This window comes from Pteropus vampyrus, unplaced genomic scaffold (genome assembly GCF_000151845.1).
Source record: "Pteropus vampyrus isolate Shadow unplaced genomic scaffold, Pvam_2.0 Scaffold73, whole genome shotgun sequence".
Lineage (NCBI taxonomy): Eukaryota > Metazoa > Chordata > Mammalia > Chiroptera > Pteropodidae > Pteropus > Pteropus vampyrus.
In genome coordinates this window covers 4,334,100-4,343,562 of record NW_011888854.1, presented here as the reverse complement: position 1 = coordinate 4,343,562, position 9,463 = coordinate 4,334,100, and positions in this window count along the sequence as shown.

The window sequence follows — 9,463 nt, the reverse complement described above, 5'->3', positions numbered from 1 at the left end:
ACTCCAGTATGCTAAAGGGATTTGAGAGTAGGGGGGATAGACGAATCACAGAGTGTAAAATTCCAAGTGCCAATAAGCCATTAGCAATGGCTGACCCCATTGAACAAATCCTTACATAAATGGCTTCACCCTTCACATCCCAAAGAGAATCAACTTTGCGACAGACAATCTCTACAAGAGATAATAATTCATGAACCCAGGGAGTTTCAAGATGGTGTGGCCAAAATATATCACATGCATCTCTTTATGTCTGCACACTGTAAGCCCAGGGCTTCTGTGCTGTTCTAATTAAATTCAATTAGATATCAGAGTTCCGAGTAGTCATAGGTGTGGGGCAGGCACTTTTTGTTCCAAGATAGCTTTATGGGAGAAACTGTAGCAGAACTCCCATCCATCCCTCCTATTTTTACACTCACAAGCAACTTCCTGCCCAATTAAAATCACTCCCCCACCAACACTCATATTAGTTTGAATTTCCTTCTGTCGCCACAAGATTTTCTTTCTTTATATTTCTAGTTGTTTGACTTTTTTTTCACCTTTATTGTTAAAGTCATGCAAAATTTGATATAATACTTCTTTATTCATGATACACAGTTAATAATATGAAACAAGCGATATAAAGTGAAAAATACAGTTCAAATATAAGTACTTCAGTGTCAAGTTTCTATGAAATGAAATAATAGTTCTTTTCATGGAAATGCTCCATATTCTATAATAATTTCTCTGTAGTCTTTTAAACATGTTTCATGAGGGGAAGAAAAACCTAAATATCTTTCAATCTTGATATTTTCATAGTGACTATAACTGAATTATCACTTGGGAATTATCTATTATGCATGGCAAGGAAATATAGCAAGACTCTCTAACATTTATTTAGACCTAGTTGAAAGGTGGCATGAAAATTGGGCCTTTCATCTCTTCTTGAATGATTTCTTATGCAAACTCAGCTGGAGTTCTGAGAGCAGAACGTTCAGCTTTCTTGGATCTCTAGTCAAGGAAAGCTTTAATTCATTGCGTTTCATAATAAAACTAGGGATGGCCAGTTATGGCAAAATAAGTGATGGTGTGCCCTCCTTGAATAGTGCATGGCTTTCAATTCTGCTATATCGGATATTCTTTATTCATTGATTTATTTCAGGCAAAAAATATGTATACCGATATAATGATATGCCCCCTGGTTGATTGTACATACATTTAGGCTTTTCTAAGCAATTTGAGTTTGAAAATTTTCCTGGCTGTTCGTGAGGATTATAAGTAACTGAGCTTCATGGTTAGTTATATGGGACGAGGGGCTCAGGTTTTGTATATGAATTATTTAGCAAAGTATTATGAGTTTAGTCGAAATATTTGCATTTTTTTTTGCGTTTGTTTTAATACATGCACGGCATATGATAATCTGAAAAACTGATAAAAGTCCCCATGACTTTACTCTTGTGAAAAATAATACTTTAAAGTTCAGTTTTCATTTGAAAAGTAACTTCACATCTTGGAACCAGGCAGAAAGAGCAATCGGTAACATGATTCCATGGAAATAAGTTGGGGAATGAATTCCATTTGACGTGAGATGATCACCACCAACTTTGGGAAAAATTGATTCTTGCTATCAACGGGCTCACTGTCACTGTAGAGAAAGTTCACTGGGAGCACTGACGTGAATCCTTGATCTATTTACAATAGCACTGGATGTTTTTCTTCTATCAGCTCTGGCAGAGGCAGACGAGAGTGGGAATGAAAATGGTTTAATGCACAGGTGCTTCAACTACCATCGTGCTATTGTGTTTCAGGTTATAATACATGTCCTTAACTCAGCTCCCATTTTTCACATAATGCAATAACAACACTTCTGTTACATAGCGATTGGTATTATAAAATGTGCTGTGAGATAAATGCTGTTATTATGAAAATCCTATTAGCAAGTCCCTCTGTACTGTACATGCAGGGCAGATTTATTAACATACACTCTGTAGTCACTTTCCTGAAAGCAGGTTTACCAGCTATGAAATACTACACAATAATGCCATTAATAAATGCATCTAATTGCAGTATATAAAAGTGAAACATTAAATAGCTTGAAATGGCTTCTGTGAATGGTGAGATTATTTCAAGTAGATGCACTGAGCAACAGATACACTATGTTCCCCCTTTTTTTATACTGCTACACGTCAAGTAATAGATCATTAAAGTGCGTAGTCAGACAGTTAGGCTAATGAGAAAATGTTGGTTCTTTTACAAAAAACTGTCAGTAGATGGCAATGTGACTGTTTTATAAGGCATTTTCATTCCATATGGAACTAAAAACTTGAGCTCATTCACATTTGTTACCTAAATTACTGTAATTTTTCCCAAAAAAAAGGGCTCCAAGAGCCATTTAAAACTATTCTTTAAATAATTGATAGTTACAAATGAAAAGCCAAGCCTAGAATTTCTAAAGTGATCAAAGTTGTTTTAATTTTCCATTGGTCATAGTTGAATAAAAATAATGTTACAAACTATAGCATCAATAATTAGGGATTGTGGAGCCTCCATTTCAAACTAAAGCACTTTTAGCAAATCCATATTATACCCTCACTTGGGCACTCTGGCCAGCCATGGCCCTGTTTATTATAAGACTCAGGAATGATGTTGCATCGGAAATTTTTATTTTGGTTTGTTTTCTTTTCCTTTATCTTCTCAACTCTCTTCTTTTCCAAATAAATTATCTCTGTTGTTTTTAGTGATATTTTTATGAATACAAGCATATTATATGTATAATATGTAAAAATATTTAGTATCATACATTATAACATGTAATCTTAATAGGTTTAAAAAGCCAAAGCGTGCTGGGCAGTCTGCATATACTTTAAGAGGCCATGGCTTCTGAATTCATTGTAAGTTATAAAAACCAAAAAAGAATAATATATTCTGGATAGAAATTCTGGGACTTGAGTTTTGCCTAATGTGGAAATTCTAAGAGAAGGGAAAATATGTTGGAAAATTTGAACATTCTACCATAAGATAGAAAGTTCTTATTTAGCTCTACAGAATTATTTAATCATATTGGGCCTTAAATATATAAACCTATTGTAGGATAGGTGAGGAGTAAAGATGAAAATATATTTAGGAATGAGATTCTATGAATGGGTATTGTGGTATAATGGGGAAAACACTCGTTAGTGAAAAAAATATGATTACTAATGTAACCTGTGGGAAAGTCAATTAAATAATCTGGGTTACCACTTTATCGATAAAGTGAAAGGTAGTAACATCAATTATCTAATATTTCTTCAGCTCTGATAAGTGACTGAAAGTCTAGGCTCACTTTGACCCCACTTTGATCAGCAAGGAACTCCACATGGGATAATCCAATGTGAGGCTTGCTGGTCAGGCCAGGAGGAGACCTAATTAGAGTCCACTCCAAATGAACTAGAACTAATCAGTTTACATCTTGGAAATTGAGATATTCAAGGCCTGGCTTCATTCTTTCTGTAGATCCTGAAAAGAAGTCATCTTGAAGGTGTCAATGGAAAGTTCCACAAAGAGTCCTTGCATCTGTATTTATGTATAAAATTTAAAGAATAATTGTGCTAGTGTTTAAAAGTAGAGATAGCAGCCCCTGCTGAAATATACAATTTAATATTTACATATATTAAAGAATTAAGGTACAAAACCATCTCTTGTCACAGAAATGAGTTTGTTTTTCTTCCAGATAAAACTAATTAGCTAACACACATGGTCACCTCATTTGCCAGGTAAAGTTAGAACAGATTATGTGTGGTGGTAATGGTGTTGTCAGGTCCTCTTACTTGAAGTCTAGTTATTGTTTGTCTTGAAAACTTTGATATAATGGATTGTGTCTGCTTGGCCATGTATAAGAGAGAAATTTCCTTTTGTCTTTGCAGTCTCTTAGCTGACTGCTTGAGATGCTCATTACATTCTGGTATAATGCTTATTCAAGAATAGAAAGGTTTTCTTTCTCTACAAACTTTCCAGAGAAAAATTCTGGGTTGTGAGATTTCGTTTTTAATTATATTTTCCCAACAGTATTTAACCAGAATTTAGATTTAATTTTCTTGCTTTGGATTTTTTTCCTACCAACTCAATTCAACCTTAACTATTGCTCTGGGCAAAAAACAGATTCCTATACAAGTTACCAATTCCTATTGATATAGTTGCAATTTATCTTCATGATCTTTCATTATTCATTGAAGATAATTGTATGCCTTTTAGCATTCCACTTTCTTTCAAACAAAGCAATCAAGCAAGACATAAAGAAAAAGCCATCAGGGAAATATTAATACTTTGTAAAATAAGGAAGCGCACCCTTTAAATTAATTTCCATTTTTAAAAAAATCCATGAAGTTGTATATAAAATGTTTTGGTAAATAAAAATAGCTTTGTTCGGCAATATTTGTGGCTAAAGCAGTGTTAAAAAAGAAGTGTAATACTAATAAAACCCTAGTCAGGATTCTATCATTTAATTTGGGAAGGAAATTATATTTATCATTAAAAAAAGATTTACGCATATTTCCCATTACAATAGAATCTTTTTAAGGAAAACATGATAGGACAGAGACTTTTGGGTGTCCCGTGAAAGCAGTCATGAAAATAATAATTCATGGTAAGATTTACATATTTTAAAGTATTTTTCCTTTAACTAACCTTGAAGTTGTTCTTTAATCAATAGCTTCATCAGGCATTTCTCCCTCTGCCACTATCCCATACATATGTGAGAAAACCTGTTCTATCACATGACGCTTTAATAATTATTTTAAATTAAGTATCTGGTTAGAGATTATATACCTTCGATTTTGCAAAAATTTTTTAAAAACCAATTAAAATTCATGAATATATTTTTCTTTTATAAATGCAAATATTTTTTACCTTTTAAAAACATAGAGGATTTTCTTACGTACAAAACAACCTTAGAATAATGAGCTTAAAACACCCATACTGCTGTTCTAAGTTTTTTTTCATTCTTGCTATGTTTTTGTAAGAAAACTGTATACAGAGACATAAAATTAGGCTCAATGACCTACCTTCAGTTCTCTAATAGAGTTTGGAAATCAATCTTAAAGCATCAATTTGATTCTTCAAGAAAAGAGAGTTGAAAGAATGGCATATGTAATCTGAGTATTCTTAATATTTGAACTCTATGCTATCCAGGCCTTCTAAATGATTAGGTGTTGAAGGTTATATTGGATGTCATTCAAAAGACAATTTTCCTTGGACTGGCAATAATATTATAGATTGGCCTAAGACCTCAAAGTCATAAGTTATTATCAACCTGTCTTCAGTAGAGATGTTATTTTATAAAAATCTCTAGGGTTAAAGGAAGAGATTCAACTTGCATTAAACATCTTTTACCTCTCTTGTTTGAAGAGTGGTATGCAGCAAATTTTCAATACTTATCTTTTCTGGAAAATTCCACAATGAATCGATTGTGAAACTTATTACTTTTAGGAGATTGACATTTAAACACTGAATTATACCAAGTATATTTTCTGCATGCAATCAAGTTTCATTGCTGTCTTTAGGGTTCTAAGTATTATACTAGGTATATTTAAGAGCTAAATAAAAGACTGTGGCTTTGCTATGGAAAATAAAAGCTTCTTCATTTCTTAATATATTTACTCTGATTTACTTATTCAGAGTTTTAGATGTAGCTTTGATATCATGCTGAGGTCTAAAAATCTGAAGGCCACAGAGTTGGAAGAGTCCTAAGAAATTTGGTTGGTTTCTTCCTTCATTCAGAACTACCTTATCTCATACATGTGAGAATAATCTTATTTGAATAAGAAAATATTTGAATTCTTTTATCTTCTATGATTTTAGTCATTGGAAAGAAAATATGCTTAATTTATTTTTAAGATATATCTTGATTTTTAATCATTTATAAGTAGGTATACTATATTTCTAGGAAAGTCATTTAATTTTTCAATTTTCTTTCTGACTAGTCTTTTTCTAAAAGAAAAAAATAAAATTGATGCTGGCCTCACTACTAATTTTCTTTCAGAAAACTAAAGGTACTCCAGTTCTTACATTTTTATTTTGAAATTCTCTATATTAAGACATCCTTTGGAACAAAGCGTTTTTCACTTAATAAGAGTTAGATCTACATATTTAATAACCAATACTTTTAAATGCATGATTGTCAGGAGACTTCAGATCTTTAATAATTATTCTTACCCTCTTTCATACCAGACTGACGATACAAGTCTTTTTTTCAACCAGATTTTATATTCTGATCTTATGGAGGCCAAGTTGGTTTTATATGTCATCACCTTTCTAGAAATGGTAAATTAATTGTTTATTTAGAGCTAACTTACTTTCATAGCAGCTATAACAAAATGAAAAGGAAATTAGATTGATCAAACTAAAAAGTGATTGGTATTTTTATGTGCTGTGAACTCCAAGGAACCATTGCAGGAATTACTTAAGAGCTAAGATGCTGATGCCTGCGTTTGCTCTAATCCCCCCAGAACTCCACTGGGAAGGGCTTTAAACAGTTTCTTTTTCTTTTTCTTTTTAATGTTCCTATGTATCTAAAATATTAATTAGTGGTTAATGGCAAAGGCTAGGTCCCTAATATGTCCCAAATTTAGGAGCAATTAAACAAAGTATCTGATTAATAGTGCCCAAAGGGACAGTAGCAGCTACATGACAAACAAATAAGTACTGGAATGGAACCCTAATTTAAGTAAGAAAGGAAAACAGTATGGACTTAGAAACTATTTAGTATTTCTATGTCTACAGCGGGCATAGATTTTGAAATATATGCATGAGTATAAATATCATTACATTATTGATATTCATATCTGAATTAGATATGCATTCCACACCTAATACTTATATTATGATTTCATTATTACTGTTGCAATTTACATTATTCATTTTAAAGGTCATTGTGTGTATATTCTTAGATGTGTTTATAGCTTCTGTTCTGTATTTGTGAATGCACATTTATACAGGCAAAGAGAAAACATTTCACCTTACTGGTACCTAACTATAACAAATTTTCACTGTATATTTGAAGAATATTAGCTAAGATATTATGCAGAACCAAGATCCTTAATGACGTTCTTTTGTTAAATGTATTATGAGTCTCAGGTGCTACAAGTCCATAATCTATTATCCACAATGCTGAAATCCAAAGGTACGAAAATCACAAATATTTTTTAAAGCAATTTTTAAATATAACCTTTCCCAAACTGATATTGCTATTTATAGTGTTTATCTTCCTTCATACATTATACTGCATATATATTAAGTGTTGATTACTGCGTGGAGTGCTGTGAGAATTACACAATACACAATATATGCATCAAATTAACCTTACAAAACTTGATGAATTCTAAATTAGGAAGCACATCTAACCCCAAGGGTTTTAGATGAAGAATTGGGACTTGTGTTATTTAAACCAGGGTGAGATTTTAAACCTTTGTATTTTGAAGTTGCATACCTTAAATTATTTGTGCACCATCAATCTGTTATTGAAGGTCATACAGAAGAACAAACTATTAAAGCTGGAAGGTAGTTAGAAATCATTTGTTCAATTAAGAGCCCTCTTTTTGAGCAAAAGAAACTGTAGGCCAAGGAAGTAGACTATTTTGTTTGAAGTCATGCAGCCAATAAGTGAATGATTAAAGTCTGAATCCAACTCTGTCTATTATCACGTCCTATAAACAAAAAGTAAAAAATAAGGCGGGGGGAGGGGGAATTTTGCTATGGCAGCAGTAAAAGAAAAATGTGGTGAGACCCTGTAATTCAGTGGGAGAAATGATACCAGGACAATTGGATATCCATATGGAAAAATAAACTCTGACCTTTACCTCACATTATATATAAAAATTAATTTGAGATGAATCAGGGTTCTAAATGAGAAAAGTAAATCAATAAAGCTTTAGGAAGATAACCTAGGAGATCGCCTTTCCTTCCTTGCTGTAGACAGATTTCTTAATTGAGGACACAAATAACGCTAACTATAAAAGAAAAAAAAAATAAGATAACTTGGACTTCAAAAAAAGAAACAAATTTATTTTTATCAAATGACTCAATAAAGACAGGGAGTTGCAAAATACAGACTAGAAAAAAAAGATGACTACAAATATCTGACAAATATATAAAGAATATATAAAGAACTACCACAAATCAATAAGATAAACTACCCTTTTAAAACACACATGCACACAAAATAAAAATTAAAAAAATAACACACACACAGTTGAATTCATTTCATAAGAGAGGGCATCATAAAAAGACCGGTAAGCAAACAAAACGGGCACCACCAGGGTCATGCAAATTAAGCCACAAGGAGATAGTTCTATACCCACCCAAATTGTGAAAACTGAAAAGACAAGTAATACGAAACTTTGCCACGCTTGTGTAGAAAGTTCCCTCTCTCTGAAGGGAGTGCATATAGGTACAATCGCTTTGGAACACTGTTTGGCAGTATTTGCTAATCCTAAATATACGTGGATAAATCTCACGGATGTCGTAGTGAGTGAAAGAGTAAGCTGACACTAAAGGGAACCTGCTATTATTTTCAGTTATATGAAATTTAGAATAGTAGTTGCACTGGAGGACGTATAGCCTTGGAAGGAGCTTTATGGTGTAATGGAAATATTCTATATCTTGGTCCAGGTACTGATAAAATGGGTATGTATATGTATAAATTCCTCCTGCAACTGCACACTTACATTTTTTTGACACCAGTAACCAAGTGAAATAGATGGAAATGAATAGTTTAACATGAATCTCCTCTATATTGTGGGAAATTCCTAGGACATTTAAATGATTTCACTAAATCTTGTATATCTTGCTAAATTTGAGAGAAAGAAATTCTAAGCGTGAATAGAAAAATATTATTTTTTTCCTGAGATTAGATCAGACGGTGCCAGTTGAAATAATGTAAGATGAGAGAGCAAATCAGAAGTATCTGTGGGGAAAAATATCTTGCTTGGCAGATTCTTAAACTTATTTGTAATAGGGTCAGATAAAATATTTACCTGGAATAGTGGATTTTAATTTTTAGGTTTCAGAATCATTCGAAACCACTGGAATTTATAAGTAACAGAAGAAAATGTATAATTCTCTTGATAGTTAAAATTTTATGAAACACATTCAAGAACCTTTATGAAACAAACTTAAGAAAAATATATTATTTTCCTCTCAAACTAGCTTAAGAAATTTAATTTACTCTGCTTCTTCAGCTATTTAGCAAGTTGTTATAAATCTAGTATGAAATCGAAGAAAAAATATCTTTGTAATTTTAACCTCTTTCTTACAATTACATCCCACTCTTGATTAATGTCACCACATCTACCTCAGCAGCCAGATCAGGAATATGAAAGCAGTTCCATTTCTCAAATTATAAGTATCTTGCAAATGCATACTCTGAAGTAACTTTATTAAATAATTATTAAATAAATGAAAAAATCAATAGAAGCCCACCTAAATTTATTATTGAAACTAAATGAAGACTAGA